Consider the following 16,799-nt stretch of genomic DNA (forward strand, 5'->3'; position numbering starts at 1 on the left):
TCAAAGCTTCAAATACATGGTATTCATAAAAAAACTTAACAGACATCAATGGAAACTTCTAAAATTTTTAACAAATTCAAAAACGAAGGTACGAGCTAGCTTGACCTAGTTGCAACAATATCAAAAACATAAAAATTACAAGAAACGGACTCGAAATGAACTTACATGCAAGAGAAAATATCGGCGAAACCTCCCAAGCTATGTTTCCATGGTGGTTTTGGTTACGAAGAAAACAAAATGAAGAAGAAGACTTGTTTTATCTAATTTGATTAATTAATTTCTTTTTATTTACAAATTTGCCATTAATACTAATTTCTTTCAATTTTTTCCTTTAAAATTAGCTCTATTACCATCCACTATCTAAAATAAGGACTAATTTTCTTATTGGTCCTCCCAAATTACTAATTAGGCCATTTAATCATTCAAATCTAATAGTAATCAAATTTTACATCCTTTACAATTTAGTCCTTTTTAATTAATTAGCTATCTAAACATTAAAATTTCTTAACGAAACTTTTATACAACCTTAATAATACTCTGTAAATATTTATTAAAATATTTATGGCTCGGTTTATAGAAATGAGGTCTCGATACCTCATTTTCTAAAACACTTGACCTTAGGGTCTTACCACTTGAACTTAATTATTCATTCAAATAACATATTTTCCAATTCAAAATTTATTTTAATACTATAATTGACTCATAAATATTAAATAATACTATTTACGGGCTTACTTGTTAAATTTGTGGCCCCGAAACCACTATTTCTAACACCATCGAAAAACAGGTTATTACATTATGTGTGTTGTAACATCCGATATCTAGATCTATGGTTCAGGTCAGGTAGAGGGTGTTATAAATGAATTAGTATCATAGCTTTTGGTTTAGCTGATCCTATGGCAATTAAGTGAGAGTCAGCCTTATATGCATAATACGCTGAACCTGGCTTAGTCTTTAAAGCAAGTTAAGGACTTTTGTGTAAATAGCACTTTGGTATACTGTTAATGATAGGGAAGTGGCAGCAAGAAAGAGAAGAAATTTCATGAGTTTAGGATGGTTTTGAGGGTAAATTTTGATAAGTCTTTCAAGTGGTAACTATTTAGTTTTCATGGTTTAAATAATTATGATTTCTATATGCTGGTAAGGTTCAGTTATACATGTTATTAAACCAAATTTTTGTGGTTTAAGAATATGTTATTCTCTTTTAACAACTATTGTGAGAAGTTAAGAAGAAGAAGAAGAATTGGTAATCAAATGCTTAATTTAGTTGATGAAAACTGCAATCAGATGCTTGTGGTATCAGCTTGTAAATGTTGCATTAAAATCGTCTAAATTGTAAGTTTTGAGGTTTTAACTCCAATTTCCTACCTAAATCCCTGTCTAATTAGCACGCAACTCTCAATTATAGAGCACCTTCATTCAAGTTCACATTTAATTGGTAATTTTGATTTTGAACTATTTGTTAGTGTTGAATAAAGTTATTGCTATTTGACTTAATGATTTCCAGTTATGTTTGCTCAATTATGCTATAATGTGTTCAAACACAATTGATAAGTTATATTTCTTAAATGAGTTTAATGTGTTAATTGGGTTGTTCAATTATGATATTAAAGTGTGTAATTGTGTTTGTTAAATGTGGTTAAAGTGTTATAACTATACTATCCCAAATAATATTAAAATGTTGCCCATTTTGTGCTATTTATGCTATTCCAAAATGACCTTAACATGTTGTCCAGTTTGTGTCAATTATACAGTCCTAAAATAACATTTTGATGTTGTCCATTGGGTAATTTAATGTTGGAATTTCAACATTTAAATTCTTTATTTTTAGGATGTTTAAAGCTTGCTAGAAAATGCTACATTTGTATACACTATTTGGTAGGTTCTCTATATAAAAACCTCAACTCGCTAATCCCTCACAAGAGGATTAGTTCCTCATGGATCTACTAAATGATATAAACTTGAATGAAAGAATGAGCATGAAAAATTCAAGAATAGATTTTAGAAGAGGCCTGGTTTGTATTAAGCGCAGAATCCTCATAGAGTTTGATAGTAATTCCAAAATCTAACTTCTTTACAATAGTAAATAACAAGAACAAAAATATAAAACCTAAGCAAAAGAAAATCTAAAGAGAAAATTATACCAAGTGTAAAATATATGTACCATGTGCTAAATGACCCTATTTATAGACTTTAAGGTGGTCGTCATCCTCAACCCTAGTTCAGCTGTAATCCTCGTGTTTAATGTTTAATTGTATAGACCAATATGCCCTTGGCTCATAATTATTTCCCATGCAGAAATGATGTTGTGACACATCAGGTCCTATGTCGTGACATCGAGGGCAGTATGCCCAGCTTCAAGGTGTCTTTAGGGGTATGTCATGACATCCTCAGGCTGTGTTGTGATATTGAAGGTAGTCTTGGAATTCTTCTATGTTGCTTTGTGTGTTGCAGCATCACATGCTCCATATTGCAACCTAGCGACTAGTATTAGGTTAAAACGACTTCTAATGGTCTCTTGCACACTCACAAAGTATAACGCCCCAAAAATATAGGGTCTGTAATTTTTCATGATTGGGCATAAATTGCACATTTACTTTAACGGCTAGGTGATTTGGGTGTGTTTGGGAGTGTTTAGGAAGTCCTGGGTTTAAGCTCTGGCTTTTGCATAATTTTTTATTTTGCTCATAAAAGAATCTGGATATTGGCACATGGGCTTTAAAAATAAATGTGGCAAATTTATGTCACAAGTGAGCTTGTGGTCTAGTGGTGGTGCCATGACATGGTTATTGTGAGAGCTTGGGTTCAAATCCCATGGAATGCAAAAGGATATTTATTTTACTTCTTTGTGGTGAGAGAGGTGGAGTTTTGACTGAAACTCTGTTGGATGAGGTTTGAATTGGTTAATGAGGAGAGAATCAGGGGATGTGGTTGGTATTTGGGTGATATGGAGGAGAATTAGGAGGAGGAAATCAAGGAATTCAAAACTTGGTGAGTTGTAGCAGATTGGGGAAGCTTGTGTGTGCAAATTTGGATAGGGGTCTCTTTTGTGTGTATTTCAACATTTTGAGAGCGTTTTGGGGTACTTTTCTTTGTGCCAATTTTGAGTTTTGGTGTTGTGACACCTAGTCTCGATTTTTCCTAAGTGCTGAATTTTCCTGTTTTCTCTTCTCTTGCGATTTCTTTACATTCTTTCTTTAAGCTGAACCTTGCTTTTTCCTCCTCTCAATCTTAACCCTTCATTTGGCTGAACCTTTGTCCATCTTTCCTCATATTCAAGTTGACTATACTTTTCTTTCTTTCTCTCTCTCTTTGTTCAAGTTTTGGTGGTGGTGGTTCTAATTATTCATTTCGAATTGCAATCTTTAACCCTCTACATGATATTAGGTTTGTTGGGTCCTAGGTGTCCTGAGGGGCTTATTAGAAGTACTAAAGCTTCTGGAACCTCTGTGTTGATTTCGATCTAAGGTAATCCTATTCTCAATTATTTGGTTCAACTGGGATAGATGTGGTTATGTTATATTGTGGTCGAATACTTGCTCCCTAATCTAGGGGTTGTGCCTTTTGGATTCGTGCATTTCAACTGTAACACCCTGAATTTTGGGCCTAGAAGTAATGGGCCTTGAGTTTTGTGATCAGTTAGAAGGTGACTTAAATAACTTTAATGTGTTTAAATTGCATGTTTAGTTTAATTGTTAAGTGATTTAGGAAGGGTTGGTAGTGTGGAAAAAGTCCTGGGTTCAATCCAGGGCTTTAGCAAAATTTTGCATATTTTTTTTTCTAAAGGACCCTGAGCATTAGGTGGAGGGATTATTAATAAGTCCTGGTAAAATCTGACACAAGGAAACACTTGGCCTAGTGGCAAAAAGGCATTGGTAGCAAGCAGGAAGTAAGGTTTAAGTCCAAGAGATTGGGGGTCGAATCTGAATGGTAGCAAATATTTTTACGATCTTAAAAATAGTTAGGGATGGCATGTGGCACAAGAGCGCCTGGGGGCAATGGCGAGAAGCATGCTATAGATCTGAGAGGTGGCATGTTCGAATCCCAGGCCTGGAAAAGTTTTAAAATTTTATTCTTTAAGGAAACTGATGCTTAGGCATATAAGCCTTATAGTTAACTGTGACCGAATGGTAGCACAAGATAGGTGGCGGTGCAGTGGCCAGCAGCATGTTGGGGAAGTTGGAGGGCTGGAGTTCGAGTGGTTTCATGCACAAAAGGAAATTCAATTTTGCTGCTCAACACAAGGGAGGATTGCCATTCGGTGGAAACAATTTGAATGCAATTCAAATTGGAATTGTTGGCTAAAATCAAGGTTACGGTGGAAATAAGGATGAGGATTAAGTGTGGATATGATGGTGATAAAATTGGAGAAATTAAAGGGAATTTAGCTTGACGAGTTTAAGTCGATTAGGGAGTGTAGGTTTGTATTTTATTTATTTATTAGTATATATATGTGTGTCGTATGGGAAAGTAAGGGCATTTGTTGTTTTCTGTGCTTCAGTCGCATATTCTTGGGGGAAATTTCTTTCAACCTCTTGACTCTTTTGTTTTGTTTTGTTTTTTTTTTTGCAAATACCTGAGTAATCTCAAACCCTTCACCTACTCTTTCCTTTAAGCCAAACTCTTGATCTTTACTTCCCTATTTTAATCGAATCAACATCTTCCCTCTTTAACTTAGCCGATTGCTTCTTTTTCATTTAAAAGCCGATTCATACACTTTGGGGGTTGATTTCTTGTTGGCAAGCGATCTCGCGATCGGTAAGTGAATTAGATCTTCTTCAGCTTTTGTTAAATATTTCTAAGTTCTTTCGTTCCTACACTCTTAAAAGCTAATTTTTCTTTATCCTTTCAAATACCATTACTTTTGTTAACCTATTGTTTCTCCATTTATTTCTCTTTCTCCCTCTCATTCAAGAGTGTGATCGCTGGCTGAGTTATAGTTGATGGAAAAAGGGGGTTCAAATAGAGAGGTTGGGATAAAGGCTCCCAAGTTTAAGTGACGTAAGGTGTCAGCCGTTAGGGACTTTTCGCCTGGATGCAAAAGGGGGTCTACGTTAGATTTTGAGTTACGTAGGCAGATCACAGCTGATCAATCTAGTCAAGGCAAGTATAGGTTGTTCTTCGATAAGTAGTGGATTTATTTATAATTAATGGGATGTGACTAATGGAGTATAATGTTGAACATAGGTTCGAGTGATTATGAATACTTAGTACTCCAGGTGATAAGGTGTGTACTTCTACCCTATAATAGCTTGATATAAAGCCAAAGGAGTGTACATACACAGCATACACGTTAGATCAACAAATCCTGAAATGCTGAAAAGCTAAAATGCCGAAAAGCTGAAAGTCTGGCTACGATAGTCTTGCGAGTACGTGAACACTCATAAGGGGGAAATCGATACGTTGGAAGAGGCCCCATAAGCGGTCTTATGGATCTGGGTCATACTTAGGCCATCTGGGCCAGAATGGGCTAAATGGGCCCAACGGGCCGTGGCCCAAAATAAGCGAATTTATTGATTTGATAATAAGTAATGAACAAGTCATGTTGGTTACATGGCTTGGAATTGATTCGGGCTATATGGGCCATATGAATGTGATTTGGGCCGAATGGGCCATATGAATGAGATTGGGCCTAGTGGGCCATATGCATATATTTAGACTTGTTTGGGCTTTGTAAGGGGTTTTGGGCCTAGTATATGATAACTGCTTAAACAATCATAAAACTTAATTAATTAATTAAGTGTGACCATGGACAAGTCATAAGGTTAAGGTGTGGCAATGAGTACATACATGTCTAGGATAGGATCTAGGGAGAGCTTGGTACTTAAGCGGTCTCAATGACTCACCTCCTCTTTTCTGGAATCCTACCTGGTGCATAGTATCTATTCATCTTAGCCAACAAGGATTTGTTAACGGGCCAAGGTAAGTTAAAACCCGTAATAAAGAAAAATTACAAAAAATACCCCTGATTTACAAAATTATTGAAATAGCCTTGGTTTACAAAATTACTAAATAACCTCAACTTGTAAAATTACCAAAATACCCCTAATTTGTGAAATTACTAAAATACCCTCGACTTGTACAATTATCGAAATACCCTTGACTTGTAAAATTACCGAAATGCCCCTAAGGGTGAGAATGACTAAAATACCCATAAGTTTTGAATGTAAGACTTATGGATGTTACATGTATATCTACTGCATACATACGATATTCTGTTTAGGTTGCATTGGGAATTATGGAACGGAGGAAGTATATGAGGATTACATGGTTGTTTGACAACCGTGGATCCACCGATGGCTATCAAGCCCAATATGTGATTAGCAGCTTGCTGCAATGAACGTAGTACGATAATCGGGCTACCATTGATGTGTACTGAATGGGTGGGTCGATATTTATATCCCAACATGATGTGTACCGGGGGATGGAGTTGGTGTGTAGTAGTTGGAATATTGGGGTGGGTTGCACAGCATTGCATGTATGATATTATTGTGATATTATTGCGATGTGGGCTTCGGCCCAACTGAGGCTAATATAGGCTAAGGCCCAAAGACCACCGTTATTGAATTGGGCTCAAGCCCAAAATGACTAATGATTGCTTTATACTCATTAAGGGTTGTACACACTGAGTTTTCGAAACTCACCCCCTCCTTTTAAATTTTTTAGGTGATCCTCAGTAGGCAGTTTGACGGATGGAGGGACTCGGAGGTGGCCAACTAGCAAAAAGTTTAGACTTAGTCTTTTACGTAATTTTTAATATTTTGATTTTAAACTATTGTTTTTTATTTGGGGTGTAATAAGTCCTTCCCTCTTGTTATTATTTCAAGTTAGGATTATTATTTTTATGCTTTATATTTGTTAGAAGTAGAACATGGTTTTCCTAAACCATAACTGTTTTTAAATACTATGTTTTCGTAACTTAACTTTTAAATGATAAGTTTTCATAGATCATCTATTTTAAATAAAGCTTCCGCAACTGAATAGAGATTTTACAAAGTAATTATTACCATATAAGAAGGAATAAGTTTTTTTTTAAATACACCTCACTTTGAAAGCAACAAGTACAAGCTGGGATTTTACTCAAGGTTTTTATTTTAAAGAAGGGTTTTCAATGAAAACAAGATTTTCGAAAAACACTTCAATGTGGCACGCCAGATTCAGCCATAACATCTAGGCCGGGTTTGGGGTGTTACATCAACCCTTGGGTTAGTCAGTCATAACTAATAGATGACTCCTTTATCGCAGTTAATCAACAAGGAAGGGTGATCGGTTCTAGCCAATTATTGTAGAGGAGTAGCGGTATTTTCTCAACCAATGTGAGCAAGGGTTGTCGATTTGGGGGTAAAACTGATTATTAACCCTATTGGTTGTAAACCTGATATGTGTATCTTGGTTCATTATAGGTTCGGAGAGTGTGAATCTTAGCTAGTTTTTGCAAAAAAGTGTGTATTCACACCACTATGTTACTGTGAATCGGCAAAAGCCGAAAAGCTGAAAAGCTGAAACTTCAGCATTTGAGACCTCACGAGCGTTTGAATGCTCGTGTGGTAAACTGAGCCCACAAATCATGGGTGACAGAATGTAGAGGCCGCCACAAGCGTTTGGGCCGTTATGCGCCTCGTTGGGCCGAGATGGGCCCAATGGGCTTATGGGCCCCACATGGATAAAATTTACGGTAAGTGAAAAATAATTGAGTGGGCTATGGTGATTGCATAGTCGCGACTGAATTTGGGATAAATGGGCCACACGAGCGTGTGGGCCCACTTGGGCCAAGTAATGGACTTTGGGCCCATTTACACTGTTTTGGCCAAATGGGTTATCTGAGTCATTAGAGATGACTGTAGACCTTTTGAAGGGTCGATATCTGTACCAAGACCCCAAAATTAGTTAAAGGACCGAAATACCCTAAAATTACAGTTTTACCCCTAATTGACGAAACAACCATTATACCTCTAGTGGTAGGTTAATTGATGTGTGTATGACATTTATATGACTGGTTTGAGTATGACATACCACATACACGTAATATTTATGACACGACACTCTACATGGGGTTGGGTTTCTGATTTGGAGAAAGTATTGTATTAGTGGCTTTGCCACGTAATTACTGCTCTGGTGGCTGTGCCACGTTTACTGTTATTAGCAGCTTTACCGCGTTACTATTAGCAGCTTCACTGCGATATTAGTGTGTTGGCTGGGTGGGTGGATTTAAACCCCACATGGTGTGTTGGTTGGTACGGGAGGTGTGTTGGTTGGATTGGGGTGGGTTATATGACTGCACTATACTGATACTGAATTGGGCTAAGACCCACACCGTTACTGTATAAGCTAAAGCCCGGACTGTTCAGTTACTAAATAGGGCTACGACCTAGACTGTTCGGCATGTATTGTTTACTTTTTGACTGTTTGGGGGATTACACACTGAGTTTTCGTAAACTCACTCTTTCTTTTAATTGTACAGATATTCTCTAGCCGTAGACGATTTGGAGCTGCGAGGGACTCGGAGGTGGCCACACAATCGCGAATGATTTACTTATGACTTTATTTATTTAAAAATTTTATATTTGGGTTTTACTTATGTAATAAGGTCGTTTGTGGGTTTTGATTTTTAATTGGGCTTTGGATTACATATTTTTAAACTGTTAGTCTAGGTAAAGACAAGTTTTTAAAACAATTACTGATTTCTAAAGCACGTGTTTTAAGCTTCATCGACTTAAAAAGCTTCCGCGTTTTTAAATCAATTTAATATAACATTGATGGTTAATAAGGTAAACATTTTGACGAGAACTTTTGTTAAATAATAATAAAAGGTTTTAAATTCAAAAATGGATTTTTTTACCGAAAAGATCAATTCCCAAAAGACACTTCGATGTGACAGACCAAATTCGGCCATAACGTCTAGGTCAGGTTTGGGGTGTTACATTTAATGGTATTAGAGCCAGGTTGAAAAACTCAACTGTGGAATAGGTTTTTAAAATTTTGAATTTTAAATGTTGTGATTGGAAATGTGGCACACCGAGTCTCTGGCACCAAATCTATAAGTTTTCTGACACTGTTTGTTGTAATAGACTAAAATGTATTACTGAGGGACTACTATAGGTAGTAGGACAACAGTGAAACTCTTTAGTTAGAGTAAACTGAGACTATAGAAGACTAAAAACTATAGTAAGATTATGTTCTACTAAAACAAACCCTAATTACTGTCATTCATAACACATTGTTAATAATTACTGAAATTATAAACTGAAACATAAGGCTTTTAAATAGATAATTTGCTATCGAAATAAGCACAAGAGGTACTCATGGAAGGGGTACATGAGGCCGCAGTAGAGGCCGAGAAAGTGCTAGAGTTGGGTCTTCAGCATCGGGTCACATGCCTGCTAGGGAGGCACCAGCCTCACTAGTAACTGAGACAGGGTCTCATGACCGAGCTGTTGGGATGATGCTCTATCCTAAGCAATGCTACATGTTCTTGAAAAGGTTGCTGGAGCGAGTACTGGATCAGTGGGCTGAGGGTCAATTTCTGAGTGACTCCGGTCTAATAGAGCGGAAATCTTTAGGGGTGTTCTGGTGTAGCCCCAAATGTAGCAAAGTATTGGTTGGAGGCTACCGAGTAGATAATGGATGACCTTGACTGTACTGTAGAGTAAAAATAAAAAGGAGTAGTGTCTTTACTGAGAGATGGGGCCTACCAATGGTGGCTTACTGTGAGAGGGTATGCAGGCCGACCGTTTGACATGGGACTTCCTCAAAGCGGTCTTTTCAGGGAAGTATGTGAGCGTAAGTTATGTGTACGCCCGAAGGAAAGAATTTTTGAACTTGACCTAGAGGAATAAGACTGTGGCAGAGTACGAGGTAGAGTTTCTGCGATTGAGTTGGTATGCTTGCGGGATAGTCGCAACTGAGTATGAACACTGTGTGCGGTTCGAGGATGGCCTCCGAGATGAGTTACGTGTGCTAATAGCTCCGTATAGGGAGTAAGACTTTGCTGCCCTTGTTGAGAAAGCAAAAATGGTTGAAGATGTGAAGTGCTCTGAGCGCCAAAACCACGAGAAAGATAGGGGAATAAATAACAGAAATTTTGGACCCTCAGGTTCTTTTAGAAGGCCTATAAAGAGGGCCAGATTTGATGGGCCGATCTGGCGGTTCTGTTATTCTTTGCAAGACCATGACCTTCTTGTTGCCGATGTGGGAGAGCTCACATGGGTGAGTGTTGGAAACGAATTGGGGCGTGCTTCCGTGTGGGTCCATGGATCATCAGTTTAAAAACTATACTCAGAGGCCTGTTCAGATGCAAGCTGCAGGTCAGGGCAATGTTCAGCCAGGGAGCGCTGGTTTGGGACAAGGTCGTGGAGTACTGGGTAGAAGTGCTGGTAACATTGGGGCGAGACAACTAGCATTGGTCTATGCTGTTCGTCGCTGAGAGAATGGTGACACCCCTGACATCATAACTGGTACGTTCCTAATTTATAATGTACCATACACCGCATTAATTGATATTGGGTCTACACACTCGTATGTTGCATGCACTGTGTCTGGGACGCTGGGTATTCAGTTTAAAAATACTGTTAGTGAGATTACTGTGTTGAGTCTACTGGGACAGTCAGTTAGGGTGAATAAGTTCTTCAAAGACATGCCCCTAGAGGTCCAAGGGGTTGTCTTTCTGACGGATTTGATGGAACTTCCGTTTGGGGAATTCGATATTATATTGGGCATGGATTGGCTAGTGAAACATCGTACAAAATTGGATTGTGCTGCTAAGCGTATGGTGTTAAAGCCTACTGAGAATGAGGAGGTGACTATGATAGGGGAGCGAAGAGATTATCTGTCTAACGTAATTTTAGCGTTAAGGGCCGAGAAACTGGTTCACAAGGGTTGCGAGATGTTTTTAACTTATGTCAGCATTTCTGATTCTAAAGGTCCTTTTGTTGGAGATGTCAGAATTGTTAAGGAGTTTTCAGATGTATTTCCTGAAGAGCTTCATGGGTTACCAGCAAACCGTGAGGTCGAATTTGGTATTGAGCTCCTACTGGGAATGGCTCCAGTGTCCATTGCCTCTTATACGATAGCACCGAAGGAGCTGGTGGAGTTAAAGGCTCAAATTCAAGAGCTACTGGATTGATGATTTATTCGACTTAGTGTGTCCCCATGGGGAGCGCCAGTGTTATTCCTGAAGAAGAAGGATGGATCCATGCGCATGTGCATCCATTATCCTCAACTGAACAAACTGACTATCAAGAACAAGTACCTTTACCGAAGATAGATGATCTGTTTGACTAGCTGCGAAAAGCTTCGGTTTTCTCCATGATAGATCTTCTATCTGGGTACCATCAACTAAAGGTTAAGGAGGCTGATGTGTATAAGACTGCGTTTAGGACTCGTTATGGTCACTACGAGTTTCTAATGATGCCATTTGGGTTGACGAATGCACCAACTACTTTTATGGATTTAATGAACCGAGTATTCTAGCCTTATCTGGATTAGTTTGTAGTTGTGTTTATAGATGACATCCTAGTGTATTCAAGAACCGAGGTAGATCATGATGCACATCTTCGAATTGTTTTGCAAATTCTGAAGGAAAAGCAGTTTTACGCAAGTGTGAGTTCTGGCTGCGAGAAGTGACATTTCTGGGTCACGTGGTGTCTATCGAGGGAATTAAGGTTGATCCTCAAAAAATTGAAGCCGTATTAGATTGGAAACCACCAAAGACGGTATCTGAGATTTGAAGCTTTCTGGGTCTAGCTGGGTATTACAGACGTTTTGTTGAGGGGTTTTCACTAATTGCTGCAACTCTGACTAAGTTACTGCGTAAAGGGGTACCGTTTAATTGGACTGATAAGCAGCAAGAGAGTTTTGAGAAACTAAAGAAAGTTCTGACAAAGGCCATTGTTTTAAAACAACCAGAGTCTAGGAAGGGATTCACTGTCTACAGTGATGCGTCTAAGGTGGTTGCTTACATATCTCGTCAGCTTAAGCCTCACGAGGCGAATTACCCCACTCACGACTTGGAGTTAGCTATGGTGATTTTCACACTGAAGATTTGGAGGCATTACTTATATAGTGAGAAATCTATTATTTACACAAATCATAAAAGCCTCAAGTACCTCCTTACTCAGAAGGAGTTGAACCTTAGGCAATGAAGGTGGATAGAATTGCTTAAGGATTATGATTGTTCAATTGAGTACCACCCTAGTAAGGCTAACTTAGTAGCTAATGCACTGAGCCGTAGGGTTGTATCTGATTTGAAAGCAATGTTTTCTAGTCTCAGCCTGTTTGATGATGGTAACTTGTTGGCTGAGCTTCAAATGAGACCGACCTGGACTAATCAAATTAAGGAGAAGTAGTTGTTTGATGATGATAATCTCGAAGAACAGCTCCCAAGGGTCGGTGGTTAGGAGAGCCTGAATCACGCCAGCCATCTGGACTTGTTCTACGGTAGCCCAGTCGATGCAGCAGCCCACAATTAAGGGTCAGACCCAAAGTATTTGGAATAGTTCTTTCTGGGGCCCTCGGGGAAACTATCGGAAAGGGTGACGAATTTCCACGGTTGGGCCTGCGGAAGAGGACGCTCACTTCCTCTTCTTTGAAGCAGGTACGGCAGTTTTCTTTCCTCTTGACGATGACATGGTACCTGTGATTAGAACCATCAAGTCATCCTGATGAGTGGTCGAAGTAAAAGGAATACAATTTCCTACTAAAAAGCAGACTTTCAGCCACAACCAAAGATAACTAATATAATAATTTCGTGACTTTGTCATTGTATGTAGTAATGGCATGTGTAAAAGAATGAAGCTTTCCTAACAACATGAAATGTATAAGAAATAATTGAACAATACAAATTACATGAGAGATATTGGTATGGGAATATCATGAGAATGAGCATGGTAAAATCATGGGTATAAAGTTTCCTAATCACTTGATTTAACATGCAATGTATAATAACTAACTAAAAATGCAAACTAAATGATAAAGTAATGAAAAGAAATGGAAGATAGTTCAAAATAAATGGAAATTATTATAATAATAAGTATTAGTAATATGTAAAATAGAAGTGAAGAGAGTAAACAGAGAGATGGGATGTCAAAAACAAAGTTAAAGGTGGCGCACGGGCGTGGCAGGGGGCCGTGTTGAGTTGCAGCGGCTAGGGCTATGGTTTTTGAATGGGGAAGAAAGTGAATAGTACAGGGTATTTATAGACTTTGGGGCACACGGCAATGGCAAAAGCCCGTGTCCCCTAATTTCAGCCCGTGTGATTCGCAAATTTCAAGTTTGGGCGCATCTGACATTTAGTACACGTCCGTGTTCCTCAGGCCTGTAGGTTCACACGACCGTGTTGCACGGACGTGTCTAACTTCATTCACTTCTCCCATGCCCGTGTGTTCAAGCTCCATGCCCGTGTTAATTTAAAAGGTTTGACCACGGGTGTTAGACACGGGCGTGTCGTACGCCCTTGCTAGTTTCTCAGTTTCAACCACGGGTCTTCCACACGGACGTGTCACACACCGATGTTGTTTTGGCAGGCTCGACCACGGTCGTATCACACGGTCGTGGCATTTAATCGTAGCCCGTTGGGGAAATCTTTTTCCCTATTTTCACACAGCCTTAAGCACGCCCATGTGCTTGGCCGTGTTTTTGTGGAAACACCTGTATTCAAAATTTCTATTAGTAAGTTAGGAGTTAAATACCAAAATTCAAAGAAATTAATATTGTTAGTGCTCGGGTTGCCTCCCGAGAAGCGCTTATTTTTAGTCTAAGCTCGACTTACCTTTCTGTTGTATGGTCATGGTGGTTCGAGGAGTTTATACTCCTCATTCCTACTATCAGTCTCATCATAATAAGGTTTTACACGGGTGTTGTTTACCTTAAAAGTGCCAAACCTGGGATGACTCACCTCCATCGTACCGAATGTAAAAATATTGAGTACCGTAAGAGGGATTTCCTCATTGGGTGTGGTAGGACAATATGGGGATCTGCGGCATCTAGTAAGATTTTATCACCAACCTTAAGTTGATTTGGAGAGGTATTGGTCTCGTTTTGGCATAGTTTTGATTTATCATGTGTTTTCGGTTTATGTGCTCGCCATTCGTCTGGATCCTTTATTCGTAGCCTTCGTTCTTCATGATTGTGTCCTCTATCATTTCTGGAACATGGCTTGTGAACTTCTTTGAAGCTCAATTTCTGCAAAGTCATATTGTCAGTTTTAGTAGATTGGTGTGGACCATTACCTTCAATGTTCGATGTGATGCCAGAATTACGAGCTTGAAGGGTGATTGTTTCATCTCCCACACGAAGTATAAGCTCACCTGTGCCAACATCAATAATTGTTTTAGCAGTTGCTAAAAAGGGCCTCCCTAAAATCAAAGGGGTGTTATAATCCTCCTCTATGTCTAAAACAACAAAATCAACGAGAAATATGAACTTATCTACTTTCACTAGTACATCTTCAATAATACCCCTAGGAAATCTTATAGTTTTATCTGCCAATTGAATGTTCATCCTAGTTTGTTTAGGTTTCCCAAGACCTAGTTGTTTAAACATTTTGTAAGGCATGACGTTAATACTTGCCCCTAAATCAGCTAATGCATGACTTATATCTAAACTACCAATTAAGCAAGGAATTGTAAAACTCCCTAGATCTTTCAATTTATGGGGTAGCTTATTCTGTAGAATAGCTGAGCAGACTGCGTTTAGCTCCACATGTGACGCTTCGTCTAACTTCGGCTTATTTACTAAAAGCTCTTTTAAAAATTTCATTGCATTCGGCATTTGTGACAGAGCTTCAATAAACGGTAAGTTAATATGTAATTTTTTAAAAGTTTAAGGAATTTACCGAATTATTCATCTGAGCGATCTTTCCTTGTAGCGTAAGGATGTGGGACATGAGGTTTATATTCTTCATTCACCATTTTTTTATGACTTACCTCACTTTTACCTTTGCTCACCACAGTTTCTTGTATCAATTCTAGCTTAGGCGCAATGAATCCTTCCTTATCTTGTGTACTAATTGCGTTGAGGTGTTCCATTGGGTTAGGTTCAGTATTACTTGGTAAGCGACCTTGTGGTCGTTTGGCGATTAGTTTGGATAGCTGACCTATCTGAGTTTTGAATCCTTGGATCGATGCTTGTTGATTTTTAAGTGCTATCTCGGTATTTTGGAAACAGGTTTCTGACACTGATATGAATTTTGAGAGCATCTCCTCAAGGTTCGGTTTCTTTTCTTGTTGATAAGGTGGCTGTTGAAAACCCTTAGGATTTTGTGGCTTTTGATTCCCTTGACCACCCAAGGAGAAATTTAGGTGGTTCCTCCAACCTGCATTATAAGTATTACTGTATGGGTTATTTTGAGATCAAAGTTATTGTTACCCATATAGTTGACTTGTTCTTCTTCAGTTGTAGGATTGAAGGATTGATATTTTGTATGCACACCTCTTCCACTTGAGTCACACCTCATTACTGGATGTACCTGCGTAAAACCAAGTAAACCATCAATCTTTATATTGAGAAGTTCTACCTAATTTGACAACATAGTAACTAAGTCGACGTTATAAACGTCGACTGTTTTTGTTGGCTTAGTCCTCATGACTTTTCATTGATAGTTATTCAGTGACATTTCTTCAATGAATTCATAAGCTTCTTTCGGTGTTTTGTTGTTGATGGTTCCTCCAGCAGCTGCATCAATCATCTGTCTTGTCGAGGGATTCAGACCATTGAAAAACGTTTGAACTTGCAGCCATAAAGGTAACCCATGGTGAGGGCACCTTTGCAATAGATCCTTGTATCTCTCCCATGCATCGTAAAGTGTTTCTGAGTCCATCTGCACAAAAGAAGAGATATCATTACGTAACTTAGTCATTTTAGCCGGCGGAAAATATTTTAGTAGAAATTTTTCGGTCATTTGTTCCCAAGTAGTGATGGACCCTCGTGGTAACGAGTTCAACCACTATTTAGCTTTGTTTCTCAGTGAAAAAGGGAATAACTGAAAATGAATGGCATCATCAGAAGCACCATTGATTTTAAATGTATTGCAAAACTTTAGAAAATTCGCCAAGTGAGTGTTGGGAACCTCATCCTACAAACCATGAAACTGAACAAACTGCTGTATCATCTGAATTGTGTTAGGTTTCAGTTCTAACTATACTTGACTCGGTTCTAACTATACTTGACTCAGTTCTTGTTAAAGAAGGTTTACCATAGTCATACATAGTGCATGGAGCAGGATTTTGATTAACCACAATTGCAGGAGGCAGCTGATTGCCTTGGTTTTCAGCCATCTCTTCGGTTGGGGGTTGAGTATCATCTTCTTGCTTGTTCTCTGTGTATCTTAAGCTTTGCCTTATTTCTCTTTGGTTTTTACGAACTGTGCGATCGATTTCTTCGTCAAACAGTAATGGTCCCGACGGGTTTCTTCTAGTCATAAACTATAAAAACCTGCCAAGAGAAGGAAAAACAAAGTTAATAAATAATAATAAAAATAAATTAAATTGCAAGAAAATAAATGGCTAAAGTAATAAAAATTTAGTGTTCCTAATATTTCAGTAGCGGCGCCAAAAACTTGATCGCCAGGTTTCGTGATAGGTTTTAAATATTTATAATTACTCGTTCTTGAACTAACTATTATCGCGATGTAGGTAGGTGTACCTATCGAACAATAGTATAGTTTTAGCAAGACCAGATTGTCGAACCCAAAGGAACTAAAAGTACTAGTAATGACTGTCTTTTTATTATCTAGCCTAAGAATAAAGAGGTTTTATTTTAATTAACTAATTATCTAAACTAAGAACTCACAGAGAAAAGAATTG

The 16,799-nt window shown here is 38.4% G+C and overlaps 1 non-coding gene across 1 annotated transcript; it reads left to right on the plus strand.

Moving 5' to 3' along the window:
• Positions 1-15,740: 15,740 nt before the first annotated feature.
• On the plus strand, positions 15,741-15,847 carry LOC128282462 (small nucleolar RNA R71). The gene has a single exon (XR_008272739.1). It is a non-coding gene; the product is annotated as a small nucleolar RNA R71 (small nucleolar RNA).
• The last annotated feature ends 952 nt before the right edge of the window (positions 15,848-16,799 follow it).

This window comes from Gossypium arboreum, chromosome 1, assembly GCF_025698485.1.
Source record: "Gossypium arboreum isolate Shixiya-1 chromosome 1, ASM2569848v2, whole genome shotgun sequence".
NCBI lineage: Eukaryota > Viridiplantae > Streptophyta > Magnoliopsida > Malvales > Malvaceae > Gossypium > Gossypium arboreum.